Genomic DNA, 14,490 nt, shown 5'->3' on the forward strand with positions numbered 1-14,490 from the left:
TCCCCTTGGTCTATTACAGGAGTGGGGTCTTTTGGCCTGCATGGTGCAGCAGGTCAGACTAGATCCCTTCTGACCTTAAAGGTTCTGAGTCTAAAAGGGAGAGGGAAGGATTTTTTTTTTAATATAAACCAAACATTGGAATACCTGGATGACTCCAACTGCTCATCTTATGGTCTTGCCCCTTTCTTCCTCCCTTGTGTGTTTAATGACCTGCTGGGATTTGGAACACTGATTATCTCATTCTATTAATAAACTGATACAAAGTGACTGAAACTAAACCAATTCCCAGTGGAGGAAACATCACATTGGCTAGGAATCAAACCTAGGTCAGCTGCTTGGAAGGCAGCTATGCTCACCCCTATACCACCAGTGAAAGCCCCTGATTTTTCACACTTGGTGTCTGGTCACCCCACTGCTCAGTTTGAGGCAAATGTCTCTGTGTTCTCTGCCGTTCATGGTGGAGAGTTTCTCCACTGATAACATTTCTTGCCGGGTTGGGGAGGGGAGAGAGAAGAGCGGTTTGCTCTGTTTCATTCCTCTCCATTTTCTGTTCCTCCTTCCCTTCCAGGATCCTCCCTTCCATTTCAGATGGTGCAGTGACACCTTCCCCGCACCCAGGACTCTGGAGCCACACGATCCCATGAGAGCCTCAATGACCAAAGGTCTTTTCCAACTTCCAGGAGACCCCAGCTTGAGTCTAAAGGAAGCTCTCTTCCTTCCTGGGGATCCTCTCTTCCTTTCTGGAGATCAAGGTCATGAATCCTCTGCCTTGCCTCTTGGGTCTGAATTAATGTCCAATTTCCCACTATCTGCTTGAAAGAAACAAATGTTTCTAACCCAGGTGAGTGGAGTTAATTCAGCTGGAATCCTTCATCCACATTCCTTAGGAGATACAAACTCTCTGTGATACAGACTGACTGGGGTTCATCTCTGCATGTCCCCAATGGAGAAGGAAATACACTGAGGGGAAAGGAAAAAGACTGGCAGAAGGAGTCAAATGGGGCTAGACTAGAATAGAGGAGATTTTCTGCCTGTTAAAATGTACTGGATTCTAGTTGCTTAAAACAAAACAAAACCCCACCAGCTTCTGTTGGGTTTGAACCACCAGCTTTTTACAGAGCAGCCAAAGTGGTAAACCACAGACACACATAACCACCTACAGCCCAAGTTTGTCCAAGCAACACCTATAGTGGCTCGTGAAGGGGGAAATGCAGCTGTGGGTGTGACTTCAAGCGTCACCCAGAGCACTGATTTTCATTAGCTATGTGGGTTCCCACACTTGCTTTGCCCAATTCACATGGAAAGTGCCATACGAGGGTGATGAGAGTAAATTCTAAACTCTGAAATGCAGAAGTTGGCCCAGAGATTGGAATAAGGGGTTTGAAGAGAAAAAACTCTAAGAGTATAAAACCAGACAGCTTCACTTCCTCTGTTAAATGTCCTGAGAGCTATTTTAATGTGAAGATAACGCCATGGCTAACAGTTGATTGGCACTTCCTGGGTTAAAGAAAGGAAGGGACTTGGGTTAATAGTCTGAAGATTTGTGTTACCGTCACTGTCAGACCCCCCTTCAGTTCGGAGCAGGTTTGTACGTTGCTGGGCTGAACACACAGGCTCCTGGAGAGCAGGGGCAACTGTTTCCATGGCAGAGAGCCTGGCACTTGGGAGACTTTCTTGACTTGCTGTTTTGAAGCAATTTGATAAAATAACGATGGATCTACAATGTCTGGTCCAAAATTTCAGCTCCCTGCTGCAAAAACTCTATTTTAGGGTCTAAACAGGAGGGTTTCAGCACTAGGACACCTGACCAGAGAGCTCAGGGGGTGTAACAGCTGCTGACTCTGAGGGTCCTGGGCTAAATCTACCTGCAGGTGGAAGTGTTTTGATTTATTTGATGGCTAATGAACACCAGCTAACACGGGGAGAAGCCCTGAGAGCTGCTGCCACACAGAGGGGAAACCCAAGTGGCCAGCTGCTGCTCCGGCCACCCCAGGAGTTCTGCTGGGGGCCACCAAGCTGAGGCTGCTCCTGCTGCCCTCAGAACCACAGAAGGGAGATGATTTTTTGACAGTGACAGACGCCTTGACCTAAAGGCCTTTGTCTGCCCCCTTCTAGCGACTGTTTGGTACAGGAATGCAGCCCCCCACTCCTGAGTCTCCCCTGGGAAAATAATGTTTCTGTGCAAAACACCAAAGCTTTTAACAGAAAGGAAGAAAAGGAAATGGCCACACGATGGGACAAGGACATAAGGAATGAAACACAAGATGCTTCTCTCATGTGCATTGACTTTGAACCTTGTTGGTTGCGGTGTTGTTGTATCCGTTAGTCCCAGGAAATGAGAGACAAGCGGGAGGGGATCACATAATATCTTTTAAAGGACCAAGTTCTTGTGTTATCCTTCTCATAACACAAGAACTAGGAGGGGTCACCAAATAAAATGAATAAGATGCAGGCTTGAAACGAACAAACTTCCCTCAATCTGCAGGCAATGCTTCTACTAATGCAGCCCAATCTGCTGTTAGTCTTCCTGGCAACAAGGGCACACTGTTGACTCACATCCAGCTTCTCATCCACTGTAATCCCCAGGTCCTTTTCTGAAGAACTGCTGCTTAGCCAGTTGGTCCCCAGGCTGTAGCAGTGCATGGGATTCTTCCCTTCCTAAGTGCAGGACTCTGCACTTCTCCTTGTTGAACCTTCTCAGATTTCTTTTGGCCCAATCCTCCAATTTGTCTAGGTCACTCTGAATCCAAACCCTGTCCTTCAGTGCTTGAATTCTTTACATGCTTTCACAGAGCGAAGAGCACATGTTCCATGATTTCATAGGGCAGAGTTTCATGGTTTCATAGAGAGCTTTCCTTGTGTGGATTTGACAGGTGAATCAACACAGACACACATTGTGACCCTTCTCAGGGTGCTGAGGACTGAGTCTCCTCGTTGGCACCTGCCACTAGGAAGAGGGAGTTTTGCATTTGGCAGCTGGATGTTAGTGATCAAACTCACCCAGCCTGCTGGAACTCAAGGACCCTCCTCTGAGCTACAGCAGACAACCTAATCCGAGTTCCTTCAATGTGTCCCCTTCTGGGGTCCAGACCTGATCACCAGATACTCAGAGAAATCCCAGATTCTCTCTTCCTGAAGAAATGATATATCCCAGGTTACTAGTTTTACTGTGGACCACTGCTACTGTACCTCACACAGCACTTGAGTATTGAGCAAGCAAAAATGTATTTAACAACGGATAGAGATTTAAACAATGTGAGTGATGGAAACCAACTGTTACCAACTAAACAAAAGCAGAAAATGCAACTTACACTTTTTAATAGTTACCTTTCCTATCTAAGTAGATTCTCACCTCATGCTTCAGGCAATTCCACTGATTGCTAGTCCCTAGGAGCCATGGCCCTGCCTTTCATGAAGAACCACTGGCCATTAGCAATCTCCTTGGTTAATGGACCTAGAATGTTTTTCTCCACCTTGTTATGAACTGAATGAGTCTTTTGTCTTTATTCACAGAAAGGATGATCTCCTCATTCTCATATTGTCCTTGTCACTTCCACAGGGTTTCCATGTCTACAGTTCACCCTTGATGGTTTTCCATTGGCTTTTCTGGGTTGGTGCAAAGGTTGACAATGGAGCAAAACATCACATAACTGCCTAGCAAGGGACAGGTGCCAATTCCCCCCCACCAAGACCTATGATTGGGGTGACTCGCTTTCACAACAATACCATATGGGCATAATTTTCCATGTACTTGCATTACTCCTTAAATATGACTCATACAAACCCCTCACAGTGATTAGGAGTAACAATAATTTACAAGCTTTCAGTGGAGATCTCACTGCTATGCCTCCTGGATAAATATCATAAAATCAGTGTATTAGGTGTGGCGAGTTTGTCAGGTCTGAGACAGGAGTTGCTTGTGAATAACAATGACCCCTTTGCCAAGTGGCACCAATGAGCTTTTGTCCCACATGCACTGAGTTATAGTCACACCCTGATATAACAGAAAGGCCAGCACAAAAAACAGAGAGAGGAACAATAAGATAATAAAATGACAATGGTTGGAACTCAAGATTTCTCTCAGTCTTTGGATTGATGGGTACTAAGAGCTGTAGCTACAGTTGAGGAACCAGGCGATAGGACAGTGGCTCAGCCCTCCATACTAGCAGCTTTCTCACATACAGGAAGATGGGTCAAAATTGGAATTGATGTCATCACTCGCTTCCCAGAGGGGATCAATCCATCTAAGGCTGCGTCTACACTTCAAACACTAGAAATATTCTTCTGACAACCTAACACTGTCTACAGTGGGACTCAAGTCACATTTACTACTTTGCTCAGTGGAGAGGACTTTTCACACCCCTGAGAGATGTGGCTCTGCCAGCATAGCTTTTCATTGTAGACTAGCCTTTAGATGGCTTATTGGCCAGAAAGGCAATGGATTTCAGCCTTTTGCTTTATATTGATGGTTGATGAGTGCAGCCTTCCTACATGCTGGATACATCCTATGACAGATGTCAGGCTTTTCCTTTGCAAATTAGAGAAGTGGGGAAGACAGTGACCCTTACAGTCTAAGTGGGTAAAAACTTATCTCCTGGAGTAGCTTTCCTTTTAATAGAAATTGACTTTGAAACTAACCAAAATAAGTTCTATTTGAAATACAAAAAATTAAAATCTATACTGAGCCAATATTCTCTTATACACTCTTTCTCACACACAGTCTCCCACCCCAACTTTTGGAGTGAGGTTTTTGACCAGGACTCCTTACACTACAGCGGATAAATTAAATCATATAAACTTTTCAAAATTAGCCATCATTTCCTGTACGACTAACAAAACAAAAAACAGGACAACTTTCAGTTTTCTAAAATAATTCAGATTATCACAGTATTACTCTTTAACCATTTACTTTGCCTATAATTTCATTTTCCTTGGTACCAATAACATATTCAATGATCACAAATTCTTGTCATATAGGTTAGTTTTCTTTTAATCCCCATTGCTAACAACTGAACCTTGGCTCAAATTGTGGTTTGTTTCAAAGTAGGTCCCAGCCACTTCTGTGAGTTCATATATCTCAGGATCTTCTGCCATTTGTGTTGGTGGAAGGGGTCTCCTATGTGGGTGTGTTGCATCATGGAGAAAAAATATCTCTCGTCACACTTCTTAATCTTTCAAAGTAGGAGGAGAGAGAGGACAAGTGACATAAATGCATAGAACACAAGAGAAAACTGTCTGCTCTACACTAACAACATTTGTCGGTATAATAATAGTACTCGGGGTGTGAAAAACCCACACTGCTGAGCAATGTAGTTACACAGCCCTAACCCCCTGTGTAGCTAGCGCTACATGAGCAGCAGAGCTTCTCCTGCCAACATAGCCACCGCCGCTTGCTGGAGTAATAAAGTCAGACTGGAGAGATCTCTCTCATTGGCTTAGAGCATCTGTAATAGCAGTGCTACAGCAACACAGCTACACTGGTGCAGCTGTGCCAACATCAGCTTTATTGTGTAGCCACAGCATTAGACACAAAACCAGGGAATCAGGACTCAACATGCGTGTATCCAGAAGTCTGAAATTGGAGCTTGATAGAGTTGTTGCCTCATTGGTTATCATCATTTCTACAGCCTGAAAGTCCTTGATACCCAATCAGGCAGCCAGTTTGGGATCCATGGGGAAGGAATGTCCTATGAAGCACTTTCTGTTTGGATCCAAACAGTGAAGGATGATTTTTCTCAATCTAACCCTGGCATCCTCTGGAAGTGTAATCAGTGACACTGAACTAGGAAGTGGAGTTGTACAAACAATTTTCCTTGGGTCATTGGTCACCGTAGCTTCCTTTACTGGGGTGGAAACCAAGAACTGGGTGTGGACTCTTTCAACTTCAGCTCTTTCCAAATCTTGGTCTTGGATACGGTTAAATTTACACTTCTCTGAAGTACAATCCTTTACAAAACCACATAAAAGCTCAGCAGTGTTAATGAGGAATGGCTTCCTGAAATATGCCCAGCTTTTCTTTAATTTGGTGGCACAGGTCCAGGGAAGGGACTGGATACAGGCCTGAATCAGAATCTTCGTTAGATACCAGAGCTGGAGATTCTATTAAAAAATGGCTATTTTTCTGAAGATATTACATTTTCAACACTGGTTTCATTTTATACACATCTTTAGCACCTACAAAAGATAAATTCAACAAAAACTCCACTTCTATTTCCTCGACATCTGTGTCATGAAGGGCTGCATTTCCCATACTATAGGATTAGCTAGGAGAGATCTTCTGTAGGGCCTGGGTTACAAATGCTTTGGGAACCAAACACATGGGCATTTTTCCTACTTCAAAATCACTTACCCTGGAATTCTCTCCCCTGATCATCTTCCTAGGTAACCCATTCCAGCGCTTCACTGCCCTCCTAGTGAGACTTTTGGACAGGACCAGGTGGAAGATCCAAGGTACAAGAATGCCAGGAAGGAGGTGGTTGAGATAGATGAGGTACCCATAGAGGGAAAGGCCCGGGGGCCAGGACCTTATTTTGTGATCAAGAGGTATTTCCTGTAATAGGTGGCGCAAATGCAGGAGCGGAGGTACACCAGCTCCTAGTCCCCCAGAAACACCAGAAGGCAATATTAAGCTTCGCTCACAGTCACCTTTTTGGAGGACACTTGGGAGTGCATAAAACCCAGGTGAGAATCTTACGCAGGTTCTTCTGGCCAGGGGTACATGAAGACGTCCGGCAGTACTGTGTCTCTTGCCCCAAATGTCAACCGCACAGCCCTTGTCCACATATAAGAGCTCCTCTGGTACCCTTGCCGATCATTGAAGGTCCGTCTGAGCGGATCACCATGGATCTTGTGAGGCCGCTAGAGAAAACGACCAGAGGCCACCAATATGTGCCTGTCATCCTAGACTATGCAGCCAGGTACCCAGAAGCTGTCCCCTTACGAAACACAGCTTCCAAGAGCATTGCCAAAGAATTAGTGGCAATCTTTGCCTGGGTAGGGCTACCAAAAGAAATCCTCACAGACCAGGGAACACCATTCATGTCCAAGTTGTTCCCTGCTCCATGTCCAGACCCTTATGGATCTCGGTTTACCATCCACAACCGGTGGTCTGGTGGAAAGATTTAACCAAACCCTCAAGGGCCTGATAAGAAAGGTGGTAAGCAAGGATGGGAAAGATTGAGACAACCTACTACCGTACCTCATGCTCACCATCTGTGAAGTCCCCCAAGCTTCCACCGGCTTCTCCCCCTTTGAGCTGTTGTATGGATGCAACCCCGAAGGCATCCTGGACATAGCCAAGGAAATTTGGGAGGAGGAACCCAGTGAGGGGAAGAACATAATAGAACATGTACTACGGATGAGGGACTGGATAGCCCAGGTCACTCCCATAGTAAGGAAGCACCTAGAGAAGGCCCAAGAGGCCCAGAGAACATACTACGACCGTCAAACCAAGTTTCATCAGTTTTAACCCAATGACTGAGTAATGGTACTGGTACCCAGGGCTGAAAGTAAGGTGTTGGCCCAGTGGGAAGGGCCCTATGAAATAGTTGAACCCATAGAGAAAGTAAATTACAAGGTGTGACAACCAGGACATCGAAAAGTAGAGCAGATATAACATGTCAACCTTCTGAAACCATGGCATGCGCAAGAGGCATGCACAGTGATTCGAGAAGAGCTGCATCCAGGGAACAAAAAACATGAGCAGGTGAGGGTGTCTCCTGATCTAACGACAGTCCAGAAGAAAGAGGTAACTGAGATGATTGCCGAATATCAAGATGTATTCTCAACAAAGCCGGGTCACACAACCGGGACATATCACCACATCATTACAAACCCTGGGGCCAGCATAACTATGAGGCCCTACCCGGTGGCAGCAGCCAAAAGGGAGGAAATAAAAGCGGAAGTCAGGAAAATGCTGGAGATGGGGGATCATCGAAGAATCCCACAGTCAGTGGTCCAGCCCAATAGTGTTGGTGCCCAAACCTGATGGTACCACAAGGTTCTGCAATGACTTCCATCGACTAAATGAGATAGCCCAGTTTGATGCCTACCCTATACCCTGCATAGATGAACTAGTGGACCGTCTGGGGAACGCCCGGTACTTGACAACCTTAGACTTGACAAAGGGGTACTGGCAGATTTCCCTAGCTGAAGATGCAAAGGAAAAGACAGCATTTTCTACACCAGAGGGTCTCTTCCAATATGATCTTTCCTTTTGGACTACATGGGGCTCCAGCTACCTTTCACCGCCTCATGGACAAGTTATTACGCCCCCATATCAGTTATGCTGCGGCCTACTTGGATGACGTGGTGATTCGTACCCCAGGCTGGGAGACCCACTTGGAAAAAGTGGGGGCGGTCCTTGATACCTTCCAGCGAGCTGGCCTTACGGCGAACCCTGTTAAGTGCGCTGTAGGGTTCACGGAGGCCAAATATCTCAGCTACGTGGCAGGAAAAGGTTTGGTAAAACCCCAACTGAATAAGTTAGAGGCCATTCAAAATTGGCCTCGGCTGAGTCATAAGAAGCAGGTCTGAGCATTCGTAGGGATGGTGGGGTATTACCGGCATTTCATCTCCCATTTTGCTACAACGGCACGTCCCCTAACAGACTTAGTGAAGGCCCGTGGTCCTGATCCAGTCAGATGGTCTGATGCAGCAAAGAGGGCATTCGCGGACCTACGGACTGCCTTCTGCACTAACCCTGTATTGATAGCCCCAGGTTTCACCAAGGACTTCATCCTACGGACACATGCATCCGAGACAGGGTTAGGGGCCGTCCTATCGCAGATGGTTGGACAGGAGGAACACTCAGTTCTCTACCTCAGTAGGAAACTCCCTCTGAGGGAACAAAAATATGCAGTAGTAGAGAGAGACAGTGCCTCACCATAAAATGGGCCATGGAAACATTGTGTTATTATTTGCTGGAGTGCAGATTTATCCGTGTGACTGACCATACCCCTCTTCAATGGATGCAACGGAACAAGAAAAAGAACACAAGGGTAACCATGTGGTTCTTATCCCTCCAACCTTTCCAGTTCCACACAGAGCAGGGAATAACCATGGCAATGCCAATGGCTTATCACGCATACACTATCTAGCGTCCCAAGCTGTCCAACCCCTTGGTGTTGAGCAGGGGGGAGGGATATGTGATAGACCCAGGCCAGTTGGGTACAGCAGAATAGGAGAAGGCAGATATACTGGCCACTGGATTAAAAGTTTTCTGTTCCCTGACTGACAAGAGCAGGGGCTGCTCCAGGCTAAGGAGAACATCTGACTAATTAACCTGCAAAGAGTCAAGTGAGGCCAGTAAGCTAATGTGACCACCTGATTCTAATTAAGGCCCCACTGATACTATAAAAAGGGCTAACTCCAGTCAGGCAGAAGAGAGCCAGGAAGCCAGAGGAGAGGAAGTGCGGCCGAAGGGCTGGTTAATGAAGACACTCTCAAACCATTGGTAAGGGAGTCCTAAGGTAAGGGTGAAAAAGGGAGAAGCAGGAGAGCTGTGGGGAAGTGGCCCAGGGAAATGTAGCAACTGTGGCAGTGAAAGGTTGGCTGCCAACAACTGCTACCATTAGGGTCCCTGGGCCAGAACTTGGAGTAAAGGGCGGACCCGGGTTCCCCCCAACCCACCACTACAGGAACATCTCCTGGGAGGGGAAGTCAGGCCCCTGTCAGGACAGGAGGCTAAACTGTTCTGAAATAAGCCCCCAGGGACAACAGAGACTGTGGGAGAGTCTCACCAACCTCCTTGCTGGCCTATGATGAAAAGGGCTCAGTAGACTGTAATGCTGGCCCTAGAGAGAGAAGGGCTATGTGGAGGGGCACAGTGAGCCACTGAGGCTAGCATAAACCGCCTAGAAGTGCAGGACTCACGGGGGCAAGGTCAGACCTCTGCCACAGTGGATAGAAAGCTGGCTAGATTGTCAGGCTCAACGGCTCAATGATTAACGGCTCAATGTCTAGTTGGCAGCCAGTATTAAGCGGCAAGCCCTGGGGGTCAGTCCTGGGGCCAGTTTTCTTCAATATACTTATTAATAATCTGGATGATGGGACAGATTGCACCCTCAGCAAGCTCGCAGATGACACCAAGCTGGGGCAAGAGGCAGACAGGCTGGAGGCTAAGCATGGGTCCAAAGTGACCTAGACAAATTAGTGGATTAGGCCAAAAGAAATCTGATGAGGTTAAACAAAGACAAGTGAAGAATCCCATACATTGCTACAGGATGGGGACTGACTGGCTAAGCAGTACTTCTTCAGAAAAGGACCTGGGGATTATTGTGGATGAGAAGTTGGATATGAGTCAGCAGTGTGCCCTTCTTGCCATGAAGGCTAACAGCACAAGGGGCTGCATTAGTAGGAGCATTGCTAGGAGATCGATAGAAGAGATTATTCCCCTTTTTTTCGGCACTAGTGAAGCCATATCTGGAGTACTGCGTCCACTTTTGGGCCCCCTACTACAGAGACGTGGAGAAATTGGAGAGAGTCCAGCAGAAGGCAACAAAAATGATTAGGGGGCTGGGGCACGTGACTGATGAGGAGAGGCTGAAGAACTGGGCTTGTTTAGTCTGCAGAAGAGAAGAGTGAGGGGGGAGTTGATAGCAGCCCTCAACTACCTGAAGGAGGGTTCCAGAGAGGATGGAGCAGAGCTGTTCTCAGTGGTGCCAGATGACAGAACAATGGGCAATGGTCTCAAGTTGTAGTGGAGGAGGACTAGGTTGGATATTAGGAAACACTATTTCACTAGGAGGGCAGTGAAGCACTGGAATGGGTTCCCTAGGAAGGTGGTGGAATCTCCATCCTGAGAGGTTTTAAGGCCCAGCATTACACAGCCCATGGTTGGGATGATTTAGCTGGTGTTGGTCCTGCTTTGAGCAGGGGATTGGACAAGATACCTCCTGAGGTCTCTTCCAACCCTAATCTTCTATGATTCTCTCTGTGCTTCATGAAACTTTGGATACAAATGGTAAAAGACGGTTGTGCCCAATTTCATCATGGCATCCTTTACGAGTGTGACCAATGCCACCTAACTAGGGAGCAGGGTTCTAAAGAGAGTTTACCTGGGCCACAGGTCACCATAGCTTCCATCTCGGGGGTGAAAATCAACCACCACTACCTGTAATTTCTACCCGAGTTCTTGTCAAATCTTTGACCTTACTTGGAGTAATTTTATACTTCTCTGGAGCAGAATTCTTCACCAACCATACAACATATCAGTAGTGATAGTGAGGTACAACTCCTCCAACTGTGCCCTTTTATTTCTTTAATCTAATGGCACAGATTTAAATTAGGAACTAAATTCAGGTGCGTCTTATAATCTCTGTAAGACACCAAACGTCAGGTCTCTATTAAAAATAGGTATCTTTTTGCAGCTATATCACATTCAACATGGATTTCATTTTCTACACATTTGCAGCATCTCCCAGGGATGAGTTGAACAGAAATGTCACTTCCATTTTCCCCCCATCTCTACCTAGAAAGAGATTGCATTTCCCAATCAATAGGCAACATGCACCTGATTAGGAAGGAGATATTTTCAGGAGCGACCTCTTGCAGGGCCTGGGCCACAACTGCTGTGGGAGACCAATGCATGGGTATTTTGCTTAGTTACCAGTCATTTACTAGGGAATCCTCTTCCCAGACCTTTAGAAAAAATATTGACCTAACCAATTGAACAAAAGACGGTTACTCACCTTTGTAACTATTGTTCTTCGAGATGTGTTGCTCATATCCATTCCAGTTAGGTATGCACGCCAAGCGTGCACACTCGTCAGAAGATTTTTACCCTAGCAACTCCGGTGGTTTGGCAGGTCGCCCCCTGGAGTGGCGCCGCCATGGTGCTGGACATATACCCCTGTCGACCTGTCCTCTCCTAAGTTCCTCCTTGCCAGTCACTCCGACAGTGGGGAAAGAGGGCAGGTGTGGAATGGATATGAACAACACATCTCGAAAAACAACAGTTACAAAGGTGAGTAACTATCTTTTCTTCTTCAAGTGATTGCTCATATCCATTCCAGTTAGGTGATTCCCAAGCCTTACCTAGGCGGTGGGGTCGGAGTGAGATGTCGCAGAGTGCAATATGGCGGAGCAGAAGGCTGCATCATCCCTAGACTGCTGAACCAGGGCATAGTGGGAGGCAAAGGTGTGGACCGAGGACCAGGTCACTGCACGACAGATTTCATGAATGGGCACGTGAGCAAGGAAAGCAGCTGATGATGCCTGAGCCCTGGTGGAGTGCGCAGTCACGTGGCCCAATGGGACGTGAGCCAAGTCATAACAGGAGCGGATGCATAACGTTACCCAGGAGGAAATCCGCTGCGAGGAGACAGGAAGCCCCTTGATCTGCTCAGCCACCACGACAGAGTTGGGGGGGGTGTCTGCGGAATGACTTAGTTCACTCTGTATAAAAAGCAAGCGCTCTACAAATGTCTAGGGAGTGTAGCTGCTGCTCCCTGCGAGATGAATGCGGTTTTGGGAAGAAGACAGGGAATAAGATCTCCTGGTTAACACGGAAGACTGATAGCACTTTGGGGAGAAAGGCCGGATGCGGTTGCAACTGCACCTTGTCCCTGTGGAACACAGTATAGGGGGGGTCCACCGTGAGGGCCTGAAGTTCCACAACCCATCTTGCGGACGTGATGGCCACCAGGAAAGCAGTTTTCCAGGAGATGTAGAGAAGGGAGCAAGTTGCTAATGGTTCGAAAGGAGGGGACATGAGTCTAGCAAGAACCAGGTTAAGGTCCCATGTTGGGGCAGGGTGGTGTACTTGAGGGTAGAGGTGCTCTAGGCCCTTAAGGAACCTAGACACCATCGGATGAGAAAACACTAAGTGGCCATCCTGTCCTGGGTGGAATGTAGAGATGGCCACCAAGTGGACCCTCAGAGATGATACCGCCAAGCCCTGTTGTTTGAGGGACCAGAGGTAATCCAAGATGTTGGATATGGAGACCTTGGTGGGAAGGAAGTTCCGCTCCACGCACCAGCAAGCGAAGCGCTTCCACTTGGCCAAATATGTAGCTTTAGTGGAAGGCTTCCTGCTACCCAGGAGTACCTGCTGCACTGGGGTGGAGCAATGCAGCTCAGAGTGAGTCAGTCATGCAGGAGCCATGCCGTGAGGTGGAGCGACTAAAGGTCTGGATGATGGAGCTTGCCGTGGTCCTGGGTGATCAGGTCCAGGTGAAGAGGCAGAGGAACAGGGTCGGCTATGGATAGGTCTAGCAACATGGTGTACCAGTACTGTCAAGGCCACGCTGGAGCAATCACGATCAAGCGGGCTTTGTCCCTGCGTGCTTTCAGTGGGACCCTGTGGACGAGTGGAAACGGTGGAAAGGCATAGAGCAGATGCATCGTCCACGGCACAAGGAAGGCGTCCACCATTGAACCCGGAGAGAGGCCTTGAAAGGAGCAGAACGTCTGGCATTTCCTATTCCCGCGGGATGCAAAGAGGTCTATCCAGGGAAACCTCCACTTCCGGAAGAGTGAAAGAGCAACGTCCGGGCAAAGCGACCATTCGTGGGAAAGGAAGGATCTGCTGAGGCAATCCGCCAGCGAGTTCCGAACTCCTGGGAGAAAGGACGCGATCAGGTGTATAGAATGGGCTATGCAGAAGTCCCATAGTTGTAAGGTTTCCTGGCACAAGGGTGAAGATCTCGTGCCGCCCTCTTTGTTTATATAGTGCATGGCTGTTGTGTTGTTGGTGAATACCGACACACAACGGCCCTGCAAGTGTTGTCGGAACGTCTGACAAGCGAGGCGGACAGCTCTCAGCTCCTGGACGTTGATGTGGAGGTCCAGTTTGTGAGGTGACCAATGGCCTTGGGTGCGTAGGTGCCCGAGGTGAGCCCCCCAATCGAGGGATGATGCGTCCATTGTGAGGGATGCCGAGGGCTGGGGCAGGTGGAACGGGAGCCCCGCACACACCATGGAGGGATCCAGCCACCACTGGAAGGAGTCTAGCACGGTCGAGGGAATGATGATGACCATGTCCATAGGATCCCTGGCTCGACGGCATTGCGAGTTGAGCCAGGATTGGAGGGGCCGTAGGCGCAGTCTTGTGTAGTTCGTTACGAACATGCAGGCCGCCATGTGGCCCAAGAGAGCGAGGCAAGTGCGTACCGAAGTTAGCGGCGCTGCTTGCAGCCTCCGGATGATGGCCGTCAGAGCCTGGAACCGTGGCAGTGGTAGGCAGGCTTTGGCAAGAGTCGAGTCCAAGGTGGCACCAATAAACTCTATCCTCTGAGTGGGGATTAGAGTCGATTTTTCCACATTGATCATTAGACCTAGATGTAGGAAAAGGTTCTTGACAATGTGGACGTGACTGAGGACTCGCGTCTCGGAGGTCCCACGGATAAGCCAGTCGTCCAGATACGGAAAGATGTGTATCCGACTCCGGCAAAAGTGGGCGGTGACTACAGCCATATATTTGGTGAATACTCTTGGGGCTGTAGAGAGGCCGAACGGGAGGACCGTGAACTGAAAATGCTGCCGGTTGAC

The 14,490-nt window shown here is 47.9% G+C and overlaps 1 pseudogene; it reads right to left on the reverse strand.

The window, feature by feature from the left end:
• The window catches only part of LOC127036689 (zinc finger protein 883-like), a 199,723-nt pseudogene that overhangs the window by 150,212 nt on the left and 35,021 nt on the right, over positions 1-14,490 (reverse strand).

The sequence above is a fragment of the Gopherus flavomarginatus genome, chromosome 18, assembly GCF_025201925.1.
Source record: "Gopherus flavomarginatus isolate rGopFla2 chromosome 18, rGopFla2.mat.asm, whole genome shotgun sequence".
Taxonomy (NCBI): Eukaryota; Metazoa; Chordata; order Testudines; family Testudinidae; genus Gopherus; species Gopherus flavomarginatus.